At 40.8% G+C, this 13,245-nt stretch overlaps 1 pseudogene; it reads left to right on the top strand.

Annotated features, from left to right (window-relative positions):
- The first annotated feature begins 2,106 nt into the window (after positions 1 to 2,106).
- LOC137171866 (sodium-coupled neutral amino acid symporter 2-like) lies at positions 2,107 to 10,888 on the top strand (annotated as a pseudogene).
- The last annotated feature ends 2,357 nt before the right edge of the window (positions 10,889 to 13,245 follow it).

Genomic DNA, 13,245 nt, shown 5'->3' with positions numbered 1-13,245 from the left:
CGACATCCTGCTGCTCACTTACACTTCTCATAATCACATAAAACATCTCTACAGTTGTGTTTTGCAGCGTGTTTCAGCAACACATCTCTCACTCCCAGTCAGTCCCCACCCCTGCTGCACTTTGACTCCACTGACCGGTGAGAGCCAATCAGCACCGCCCAACTCGCACAAATATGCGTTAATCAACCACCTGAACCACACCCGACCTGTAAACCACTCAGTGAGCTGCGGCCGGGCAGCAACACGCTGCAGTTTTGTAGTGAAACGTGTGATTATTACGACCTTTAGACACCAACAGGAGAAACTAAAGGGGTAAACTGTCGCTCTGGAGCTTGTTTTCTGCTCCTCTGTTGAGGAAATAACGTTGTTTCAGCTGCGTGTGTGTTCGGGAGTGGACGACTTGTCATTGCGGGGTGTTTTGTGGTGAAGTGTGTAGTTGATGGTTGATGGAGGCAGCTAGTTGTCTCATTAGCCGCAGAGCTAATATCTGCAGGGTCTTTCGGTCGGATAGCACTGGTTTTTTGTTGTGTTGTTGTGTCGTTGTGCTGGTTGTTTGTTGACGTTAGCGGAGGAGAGGCGAGGATCCCGGGGAGCGCTCCGAACGTCACTTCTGTTGGAGTTTCACGTAGAAATCAGTCCACAGGCTGCTACAGACAACCGAGACAGTCCAGGAAGGTCTCATTGTTTGTTATATTACTACCTAAAACATTAATACATGTAAATTGCTTCACAATTCTACATATAAAACCTTTAAGTGTCAGCAGATAAAAATGGTGCAAACACAATGAGAATATTAGTATATTTTTATGTGCTAATGTTAATTAGTGTGATTAAAATAACTGGCTCATTACTTGACTGAGACTTGTTGCAGGTTGCACTTGTTACAGATTTAGTCATGAATGAATGAATGAATGAATGAATGAATGAATGAATGAATGAATGAATGAATGGCCCACCTATGCAGCAGCTGTTTCTGACCAAATCTTCATCAGCCCAGTGCCAACTTTAATTTAAGACGAAGCAAAACACTTATTCTTTTATCTTTGCAGTGTTACAACTAACGCTACACAAGCTCAGTGCCAATTAACCTCATTCAGCTGCCAGTGTAGCTAGCTAAACGTCTACCAACTTTACAATCGCTGAATTAACGTAGGACAAGCTGTAATTTCAGTTTTAGTGTTTTTGTAAAAATGATTTCTTGCACAGGTGGTCGCTGTCAAAGCAAAAATAGTCAATCATATGATATTCCATGCAAACTCCCGTTTCTCCCTGTCCTTTCTCATGTGGCAGCAAAACAAGTCAATTCAGTCTTGTTCTCTGTTTTTAAAAGATGCGCACTAGAAACACAAGTTGCACTAACGAAGACAAAAAAATTATTCAAAATCGATGTCTCACTACGTTAAGACAGTTTTCTTTATTTTAATTTTGACCGACTTTTTAAAATAAAGTTATCAGCTGCTCATGTAACAACCTCCTTTTTTATACTGAGAAAGGTTTTGATTTTAAGCTTCACTCACTGACCTCATGAATCATTTTTTATAGCGCAGGGACTCGAGTGTGACTATAATATGGATGCAGTTGTAATAAAAACATCAGGTTTTTACATGATTATCTGATGCTTAATGAATAAATGATTCATTCTGTGAAGAGTGAAAACATAAAGACACTATTAACAGCAGTGATGATGTCATCATGTACAAACAGCTCCTTGTGATGTCATCGTGTACAAACAGCTCCTTGTGATGTCATCATGTACAAACAGCTCCTTGTGATGTCATTGTGTACAAACAGCTCCTTGTGATGTCATCATGTACAAACAGCTCCTTGTGATGTCATCATGTGGTCTAAACACTCAGAGGTTTGACCTGATGAAATGATCCAGGATCAGGACGATGATGATTGACTGTTTTTGATGACGAGTGTCCATGAATGTGAAAAAATATAAATCAAAATTAACCACAAAATGATCCATTTTGTATCAATATTGTAGGCTACTGGTTTTAGCTCCAGTTCTGGCAGTTACAATGTTGCCATGGAAATAGCAGAGTAATGTTTTTAGCGATGAGGCTTTTTTCATTTGAGCACGGCTAGGTGTGCTGTCGTGCTGATTTTAGCACATTCTAAATATTTAGTTGACCAATCAGGTTGCTTGGTCGGAACTACTTGTTGTATAACAAGCGATTGAGACCATAAACTCATTAGGAAAGTGTTTACTGAGGTAATAAATCAAGAGAAAAGTAGAGTCATTTTCTCATAGACTTCCATACAATCAGACTTCATTTTGCAGCCAGTGGAGTCGCCCCCCGCTGGCCGTTAGAGAGAATGCAGCTTTGAGGCGCTTCCACATTGGCTTCACTTTTCAGACCCGGAACTACCCGCCTGGTCTGGTCCCCCACCCCCCTCCACTGAAATGTCACATGACCTGAGAAGGGCTGTGGCACTCACCACTCACTGTAACATTCATTAATCTAAAGGGTGTGAAATTAAAAAAAGACTGAGGCGGGATGGACATGACACAGGAAGCAGAAATACAACAAAATAAATAAATCATACTGCAGAAAATTACATCTGCTCTGAAATGTACAGCATGAAACAGGCTACTGCCGAAACCGAGATGAAACGTTTGAACATTTCTCATAAGGACGACAGCAGCACCAACAGCAATGAATACCCCGACCCTAACCCCAAGCAGGTTCCACTGAACGGGTGAGGCTGGCTTCAAAATATGACTGAACACACAAAAATATTTTAAAAATTAACCATTTTCTGAAGGAAAAATTTCACATCCTACAAACTCAAATAAATTTCTCTCAATCTTTTATTTTCTTTTAAAGCTAATACTCTGATATAGATGCCAAGCGTCAACACTTCCTCTCTGAACACAACCTGGGTAAGAAGAAGTGTGAGACTGAATATGTAAGAGCTTGTCTTGTCCTCCAACACATTTATATTAACAGTTGTACCAGTTTTTCTAATTCCCTAACTGTGAATATCTTTGCCTCAGCACCAGGGCAGTGCTTCCTTTGGCATGTCTGTCTTCAACTTGGGCAACGCCATCATGGGCAGTGGAATCCTGGGTCTGTCCTACGTCATGGCAAACACTGGCATCGCCCTATTTGTGTAAGTATTTATCTACTCTGGCCTACATAATGTATTGATTGGGTTATTTTCCCAACAAAAAACCTACGTACCACTCCCTAGTTGCACCTTTCTAGTTAATGGACCAAATATGGCGTCACCCATGTCCCTTCTTGGACAACGATTGGCCTGAAGTCACATGACCATATATCCAGTCCATCTATGTAGACGCCCCATTGGCTGATATGTGTCTGGATGTATATGATTGGTTGTCTTTTATGACTTTTTAAACTTTTTTTTTAACCTTTTTTCATACCCAACTTACTTTATTTAAATGGTGTTTGTAATGTGTTTTATGATGACCCTGATGACGGCCACAAGCCGAAAAGCGTCGGTCAACTAATAAAGTTGTTCTTCATACAACTGTTGCTGGAGTTCTCGTCTCTCGAGACTTCTTTCCCTTCTCCGGGCAAGTTGTGCCAGAGACCCTCACTCTGCATCTACAACTCAGCCCCTCACCAGATATCACACATCACTGTTTTTGTGGCTTTTTTAAAAGGTTAAATTAAACTAACTGCAATTGTTTTTGTCTTTTCAGCCATCTCAAGCTACCTGTACATGGTCAAGTACGAGCTGCCCGTCGTCATTCAAGCCCTCATGGGAGCCAGCAATGAGACATGTTTTAGCTTCTGACCCTATATATGATATGGCTGATTGATTTGACTGTTTTTAAAGGTAACCTGTTTTTCTTGCAAACAAACACAGTTATGTTTGCATTCAGTGTTAAGGAACAAAAGGCATTGTGGGGTTTTCTTGTGGCTTAATAAATGCCTCCTCGTTCTCTCGGACAATACCAACAAAACGTGGACCTGTCGTGTCTAATTGATGGATTGCAGTTGGAGAAACACTTGGTCAAAAAACTACTCTTAGATGATAAACAATCAGAAGTCAGAGGTCCGAGCAGCACAGAGTTCTTTAATGCCGGCAAAAAAAGGAGAGCAAACAGTGAATACATGATGTACCGGGTCGCTCTGAGGGTTCTGGTCTCGAGGTGTAGGTTTTTATACCCTTGGGTCTGCATAGGTCACACCTATTGTCCATCCTCTTCATCTTTAGCCAATTACACCATTATAATTTATCTTCGTCACTTGTTGTTGGTCAAAGTCTTCAAGAACTGGATATTCATTAGCATATTCAGTTTTATCTAGTTATGTCCCCTTTTTATACATATATATAACTGTTGGGGATCATTTTACACCATTATTGCCAAGTTATCCCCTGGCCTTATTTTTTATAAGTCATTCTTGCCATTTTACACCCTTATTTCTTGATCTCCTCCAGAGTGTATTTTTAAAAAAGGTGAAGACTTTAATGCAGACCCAAGCAAAGAAACATACTCAAAGTTATCCAGTGTCTGACTTATGATTCTTTTACTGCACTTCTGTACCCATATCATGATTAAATGTGATTTGTGAGATTACAGATACATCATCAATAAGAATTTAACACACTATCACTTATTTCTTTTAATGTTTTTATGAATCACCCTGCATAACTTAATATTGTCTGTTAGCACACCATGATTCTCCATGAAAATACACCACAGACCCACTCGTAAAAACATCGCTCTGTAGCACTAAAAGATGTCATTCAGAGCTTCGTGGTGATCAATACAAGGTGTTTCTTTGGTTTGCTAAAACTAATCAAGACTAATATATATTATGATAAAAGTAAAAAGGATTATGACATTGCGCTGGAAGTTCTGCTGAACTCTTCCAACACTGATCAAACTTCAGGTGGGAAGATCAGCAGAACTGACCTCCGACCAAAGAACAACGGATTAGACTTTGTTAGTGATTCAGATCTTCCTGTAGACCATCTGTAATATAGTAGTAATAGTCCAGGTTTTGGTGAAAGGACTGGTGTGTCGGAGAGCCGAGGAGAGCGGTAAGAGAGAGCTGGTTGTTTTTCAAGTGTCTGAGAAGGTGAAGCAGCGTCTTCGTCGTGTTGGAGGAGAGCAGGGATGGAGGGGGAGCGGCTCTTCAGGGAACCCTTTCAGAGGACGGCAGCTGATGGCGAGCTCACTGGTTGGGCTCCTCTCAGCGCTGCTGCAGCTGATCATAGGATGTAGAAGAGACAGAAAAGTGGATTTAATGTGATGTTTACTGCACAGAATTGTCTGTTTTAGAGCCAGTTAGTTCACTGTGGATGCTGCTTACTCAAGCTTTGTCTTTGGCTCGGAGAAAGATCACTGCTTTAAACTGCTAACAATAAATAAAATGTGTGAAATAAAATCTTTCTACCTCTTTGTTTCTATGCAAGGCTTAAAAAAATTAAAATAATGATTAATAAAATTAGATGAGGATGCATAGAAAAATAACCAAAATAGCCTCCAGGATCTGAACTTTGTAAAAATAAAAAAAACTATCAAATCTAAATAAAAACAGGAAGCCCTGACATCATCAGTTAGTTTTTTCAGACTTCAGAAAACCCTCTCCAGAGCCACAGAATAACTGTTTTTATGGGCTGAATAATACTGTCTATGACAATAATAATAATCATCATAATAATAACCATAATCATAATAACTTGATTTGTATTGCACCTTTCATACATAAAAATGCAGCTTTAAGTGCTTTACATCAAAGAAGACACAAAAGACATAAAATGAACATAAAAACATGTAAATGTTCATAAGATGGAAAATAAAAGCCTTTTGATAATGTTAATAAATATAAGAGAAAATAAAGTGAAAGTAGAATACATAGAATGTACGTCAGTGGTGGTAATTTGAGATTTAATAAGTGAAAACTCACCATCTATAAACAAGCGCCAAAGCCATAAGCATAACAGGACCTCCCTTTCCCAGTGGACACAGACTCACCACCAGTTTAACCAGTCTTCCCACTGGTTTAACCTCACTGTGGGTCTGATCTGCGTCAGGAGCAACCTGAAGCTGGTTAAAAACACACCAAACCAACCAACCACTGACCTCTGCACCCATGTAACACAAGATGGAAAATAAAACCCACTTGATAATAAAATAATAAGATAAAATAAAATAAAGTGAAACTAAAATACATAGAATTCATAATATAAAATAGAAGATAAAACCTACTGACGCATAAAATAGAATACATACTGAATAATAATAACAATAATAATAAAATAAAAACAAAGTTAAAACATAGAACGTATAAAATAAAGTAAAATACAACATTTTAAAGAAGTGCAGTAGTGTTTAAGTGTGAAGCAGACTGAGACAAAAGGCTAAAGTGAAGAAATAAGTTTTTAGTTTTCTTTTAAAAACATCCAGCGAGCTGCTTCCCTGATATCTATCGGTTGTGTTACATCTTCGATTTTCTTTCAGCTGTTGCTGGAATCTCCAATAAACCAGCGGCAGATGATCGCAGTGTTCTTGAAGGCAGTTAGCGATGTAGCTTGATAGTCCATTAGGAGCTTTTGTATGCAAGGAGGACGTTAAAGTCAGTTCTAAATGTTACAGTAAGTTGGTGCAGAGCAGCTAAAGCTGGACCAACGTGTTCTCTCCTCTTGGTTCTGGTTAACAGCTGAGCTGCAGAGTTTCGATTGAGCTGACAAGTAAACTGAACTTGATGTGTAAAATTGGTGGAGCGCCTCTTTAACACCAAGTTAAATTAAATGAAAGATTCGGATACCTTCAGTTGAGGGAGATGACACGGAGACCGCTGCTCAATAATGAACTGATGACTTGGTTTCACTGAGGTTTCGTCCGGTCCTCCTGTGTTCCAGAGAATGGTACCTTAATGGAGACTTACTGGTGCTGCTGGTGACGTTTACCATCATCCTGCCCCTCTCACTGCTCAGGAACTTGGGTAAGCAGTGTGTGGTTTAAAGTCAGCACTCGCATGTGTTCAGACTTCAAACGTTGAGTCTTTAAATGTTCACAGCTTGGTGATAAAAACACAAGCTCATGTTTGTGTTTTGCTTCCCTCCCGTCAGGTGACCTCGGTTACACCAGTGGTCTTCTTTCCGACTGTGGCGAGTAAAATCCACCTCATTTCCTGTCTTAATCCGAGAACACATTTAAGTGTTTCCATGAAATCTGTGGCTTCCCACAGAGGAGCAGGAGTAATTTACTGGGAAATACAATACGCTAGTGCCATAAAACACTAGAGCACAACAAGTTGGAATAGTGAAACTGAAATTTAGCTGCAGCTGTGGTGTCTTTTATCACTGGGAAAGTGTTTTTTCTCACAGTAGCCTGACTTCAATGGGGTTTTTGTTTCCAATGACGATCTAAATGGTGAAAAAGTTTAAAGATCTACTGGATGTCAGCTTTAAAATACCTTAAAATGTCAGTTTAGACCCTTAAAAACCCCTCAGTCCATCCAGTTTTTAATGTGACGTCACAAAATCATATCGTAATCCAAAAAAATCTTAAAAATGTCCTCTGGTCCACCTGGTGATCATCAAGTCATTCCAGATCCCGTGCGGTGCTCTGAACTCTTTGCACACCACCTTGACCCACCTCAACACCACTGCCGTAGACCACCGCGAGAACGCCTGCACGCCCGAATGCTTTGTCTTCAACTCTCAGGTAACCCTCATCCAGATGCAAATTTCAATTTTGCACTAAAACTAGTGACTCTTCTGTGATGTTTGGGTGTAAAACTTATAGTTTGATCTGTTTTTTTTTTTCTCTCCCAGACTGTCTATGCTGTCGTCCCCCTGATTTTCTCCTTCATGTGCCACCCGACCATCCTGCCCATGTACAAGGAGCTCAAAGAGTGAGTGCTTTCATTTCATCACCCAAAACTACAAACTGCAACTGCTTTCTTATCAGCTCTTTCACATTTTTAATAAACTCAAGAGTTTTTCTCACAGTTACAAAAAACAAAGATTTCTGCTTCCTGGTGTCTAAATGAAACATCCCCTTCCCGTCCAATCAGCCGTTCCCGCAGAAAGATGCAGGGTGTTGCCAACGTGTCTTTCCTGGCCGTGTTCATCATGTATCTGCTGGCTGCCCTCTTCGGATATCTGACTTTCAACGGTGAGTCTCTTTAACAGGGTTGCCCTGATGCCCAAATCCACCTGGGATTCACTTTGAAACTTTTATCTTATTTCCTCAGAATGATTTTTTAAAAGTAGCTTTCTGGAGAACCAGAGAGTTTTGACACATTTTTGATGCCATATAAAGCTCCAAGACAGATACCTAAGAGTGAATACTACAGGCCTGTTAAATTAACCAGACGCACCAGATGGTTTGTTACACATCAGCCAACTGCGAAGTCGTCCTTGGAAACTGTTTGGAAGAGGGCAGGCACTTTCAACAAATATTTGGCAGGTGATTGGATGGTCCATCTGTTTATCACCGTCTATTCTCGCTGTCGTCACTCATAGCAAACCACCGGTGGTTCGGCCACAAGCGCATAACTTGAAGCCTGACGAGATGGATCCTTGCGTGATCTCACAAATCCAGCTGCCTCGCAAGGTCACTGATATGCAAGACGGTGAAAAAAAACCCACCTGATGCAGCCGACCAGCGTGCCAGCACGTTCCTGTTCCTGTTTGTCATGGCAGGGACATCAGAGCGAATGTACAGAAATGGTCCAGGAACATCAAACCAGTTATACAAGAGTTTGATAGAGAGCAAAGACTTCCTCAACCATTACGACGGGGCCGAACCTGGTGCATAGTTAGAGTCAGGGCAATTGCACATGAATGTACAACTGTACTTTTTAAATGTATGTAACAATAAAACGATGCTGGCCGTGTGTTCTCTCTGATAATGGCCATTTGTTTTCATAATAGACGTTAGAGCTGGGTGATGTGACCAAAATCTCATATCATGATAACGATACATATCAGGATACAGCACATTTTCTGTAAATTCAATGAATAAATATTTTATATAAAATGAGCACATGGAAAGGCCTGTTTCTTATTACATTTTACATCAATCCTCCTGCTGACTTCTTGTAATGTCTCAGTCTGGAGTTTCTTTTCAGCGCTCTGCTGTACTTTCATCCGTAGACTCTCCCCGTACTCTCTGACATGACTTAAAAGTGGTTGGTGGTGCTTGAGTTTGACGAGGGACCGGTCTGCAGCACAATTTGCAAAATACAGTTTTCTGGTCCGTGTCAGACTTTTCATACCCAAACCACGTCCATACAACAGAAGTAGCCCTTCTCTTAGGTACGAGCTCCTCGTCGGACTCCTCCATGTGTGTTTATGTCGTCTTGCCTTCGTCCTTTGACTCACATCCGACTGTGCGGAAGAACACAATGACGAAAGATATCGCTGTAAAGAGTGTGATTTGCGACACCACGATATAAACGATATAACATAAAATGAAACAATATACGTTTTTCTATCGTCAGACGATATATATCGTCATATCGCACAATAAACTGTTTGAAGTTACTGTCGATCACTTTTCCGTCAGCTGGATGAGAAGCCTTCTACCCATCTACTGTTTTTACGTATCGCCTGTTGTGTTCGTGAATCAAACCATATGTCTTCTTCTGTCTTTCCACACAGTTTCCGTGGAGACTGATTTGCTGCACACCTACTCCCGGGTCTACGGGTCTAACGTTCTCCTGCTGATCGTCCGTCTGGCCGTGCTGACCGCCGTCACCCTCGCCGTCCCCATGGTGCTCTTCCCTGTAAGTGTCAAAGACGTTGAGCTCAGATCCATCTCTTTAGTTTTTCTCAGTAGAAATTAGTGAGTCGTGAAGGATAACCTCTCTCTCTGTCTCTCTGTGCAGGTTCGTACCTCCGTCAACCAGCTCCTGTACGCCTCTAAGGACTTCAGCTGGATCCGCCACACCATCATCACAGTGATCCTGCTGGCCGGCATCAACAAGCTGGTCATCTTTGTCCCAGCCATCAGGGACATCTTTGGCTTCCTTGGTGAGTGTCTGTGTTTCATGTGTGTGATAATGTCATAAAAAAACATCCCACATAGAAATTCCTGTGACTAATATGGCTATTTTTCCCTCCCCAGGTACAGCTGCTGCTGCCATGCTCATCTTCATCCTGCCCTCCAGTTTCTACATCAAACTGGTCAAGAAGGAGTCCATGAAGTCTGTGCAAAAGATTATGGTAAGGGTTTTGTTCTCATACCTACAACCAAACTGTAGAGAATCAGCAAATTTATCTGCTTTAAAATCACCAGAAAGTCATCTGTAGAAGCTTTTTAGACTGTTTTTAAGTCAGTTTAAAGCAACACTTTGACATTTGGTTTTGGCGATATACAGTTTTTTGCTTTCTTGCTCAGAAGTTGGTGAAAAGATTGATACTCATGTCTGTCTGTTAAAGATGAGCGAGGAGATGGTTAGCTTAGCTTAGCATAAAGACTGGAAACGGCAGGTTCTGTCCAAAGGTAACAAAATCCACCCAGCAGCTCCTGTGAGGCTCACTGATTGTTTAATCTATGCAAAAACCAAGCTTTGAAAACAGCAGTTTGTGGATTTACAGCTGCTAAGCTATGCTAAACAGCCGCTGGCTCCAGCTCTACGTTGGCATCGATTTTCTCTTCTAACTCTCAACAAAAAAGTGAATATCCCAAAAAACTTTCCCTCAAGTCACTGTGGGTGAACACGTTAGCTAAAAGTGAAGTTGTTTCCCTCTCCAGGCTACCGCCTTCCTGCTGTGTGGCTTCGTGGTCATGATTGGCAGCATTAGCCTTGTGCTGTAATCATACCTGAGTGAGGTATTTTGGCAGCCAGATAAACTCCTTACTTTAACCAAGACTCCATAGACATGATTGTATTTTTCCCACAGGTTTATTGGCTAAGTAAAGGTCAAACTGAGATCAGATACAGAAGGTGTGATTACTTAAACTGCATCGCATTCGACAACAAGCTATTATGTGCTCATCTTTTTACCTAAATTATTTTTTTTGTACTAATTGTATATAAACATGAATTACAATAATGATGGAGCAATTAAATCTCCAGACTAGTGTAAATAAGTCTATGAACTAGAGAAAATATAGCTGTAGCTGTCGCTGTGTATGAACTAATACAGGATGCAGCTAACATATATTACATACTCACAAAATGATCAAATTATATGAAATGAAATTCTAGAAATGCACTTAAGCATAAAAAGCAAAGATACATACAGACGATGCTGCCATATACGTAGGATGCAGAGTAACTGACTGCAGGTCTGTGATACTGGAGTAACTACTGAAAATACCACATTCAACCACTAGATGGTGCCTAATCAACAATTTAACAAATTAAATACAACTGTAACAGAACAAGCCTCATCATCCTGAACTGGATCCTCAACGTCTGGACGAACACGCTGACGGATGCTAAACGGCCGTTTCTCCCGCTGCGGCCTGCCTGAGGAGAGGAGGCTGTCAGCGCTGGACGGCTACGACTGCACAACCAACAAAGATCGAAACCTATTGGAAAAGAAGAAAAACACAAGAACTCGCTTGATGCTCGACTTTTACTTCCTGAGCGATAGACGATGCCATCCCAAGAGAACGCACTGAACTTTGTACAGGACGCTGCTGCAACGACGGTGTTTCGCTTGTTTTTTCTCTTTTTATTATAACTTTTTATTATTGTCATTTTGTGCTTGTTTTTACCTTTAATGTCTTTTTTTGTAGTTATGGTACAGCTAATGCTAAAGCTAGTGCTGGAAGCATCGATGAGTCCAAGCTGATAGAAGAGATTTCTGCACACTTAGATCTGCAGTGTTTCACTTTATTTTGACCTTTCAGTCTGTCAGACCTTCATCACAGCATACGTGAATGTAAAACACCTGTGTGCATCCTGGTGGTAGAAGCTCCGCCTCCTGGGAAATGCAGTTGTTGTTGTTTTTTTAAACTTTTTATTTTTATTTTACTTCCCCCCCCCCCCCAACCCTTACATACACATGGTCAGCTGCACAACAATGCAAGGGAGATAAACAAAGGAAGTAGAGATGAAGAATAAAATAAAACTATAAAAATAATAAGTGGAAGTGGGGCACACCGCTCTTGTTGCAGCTTTTGTCACTGTCCTTTACGTCTGTTGAGTATTTTACCCTTCTTTTTTCATATACACAGTCTGTTTGTGCCACTGTTGGTCCAGCGTCCCTGCTCTCATTCTTAGTCAGTCTTTCCATTGACTACATTTCCTCAACAATACTCAGCCACTGTCCTGGGCTTGGAGGGTCATTTTTCATCCAGTTCCTTGTTATGGCCTTTTTACATGCCGAGGTCAGTATTTTGAAAAGATAGAGGTCCTTCTTTTGCATAATTCCTTCTGGGGTCAGACCCAGGTATGATATCCGGGGGTCCCTCGGTATCTGAACCACTCTGTCCCAGAACCCCTGTAATTTTACACATGACTAGAAAACATGTGTGTGATTGGCTCATCTGCCCACATTGTCTCCAGCATTGCGGGAAATGTAGTTTTTAGTACTGAATGGAGTACTGTGAGGCATACAAATGGAAGCTATGATTGTTATACAAAACAAAAAAGGGGTGAAACAGTGAGTATGGACAATATAGAAAAAACATATACAATCAGGAAGCACTTATAGTCGTTCCGTACATATATAAAGTGAATCTTCACCTCTCCTCGCTATGATTCCTGTGCATTTAACATATTGAATGGCCAAGAGGGGCAGATATGGAAAGAGAGATATGCCAGATGATGGACTGACACTTTAAATACACTTCAGCCTACAGGCCTCAGTCAGGATTTTGATATTTGTGTTATGATGTATTTCAAGATGTTTCTCTTCCTTATTTCTTGTGTAGAATTTGGGGTCTATGCTTCATGATGGCCCTCACCTCCATAGATCTTTATCTATTTTTGATTGAGATGCTTGTTTTTCTTATTTTCTTGGATTTATAATGGCTTAACCCCGATCCCTCTCAAAGCCCCATTTACTATGTAATGAAATATTACGCATATATGTATGGCACTACTATAAGCTGCTTCCTAGAAACACTGTATAGATCTAAGTGTGCAGAAATCTCTTCTATCAGTTCCAGTACAGCTGAAAAAACAAATATTTGAAGGTGTCTCAAATCAAAGATGGGATGGTTGTGGATGCAGCTCACACTCAGGTACAGTGTTATGTGTGTGACTGTGACCTCAGAGTTCAGCAACGACAAAAACTTTCTTCTTCTGTTCGTTCGGTTTCACTAACGCTGACAGGGATTTCCAGGAT

Source organism: Thunnus thynnus, chromosome 2 (assembly GCF_963924715.1).
Source record: "Thunnus thynnus chromosome 2, fThuThy2.1, whole genome shotgun sequence".
Lineage (NCBI taxonomy): Eukaryota > Metazoa > Chordata > Actinopteri > Scombriformes > Scombridae > Thunnus > Thunnus thynnus.
This window is presented reverse-complemented; position numbering and strand designations above follow the sequence as displayed.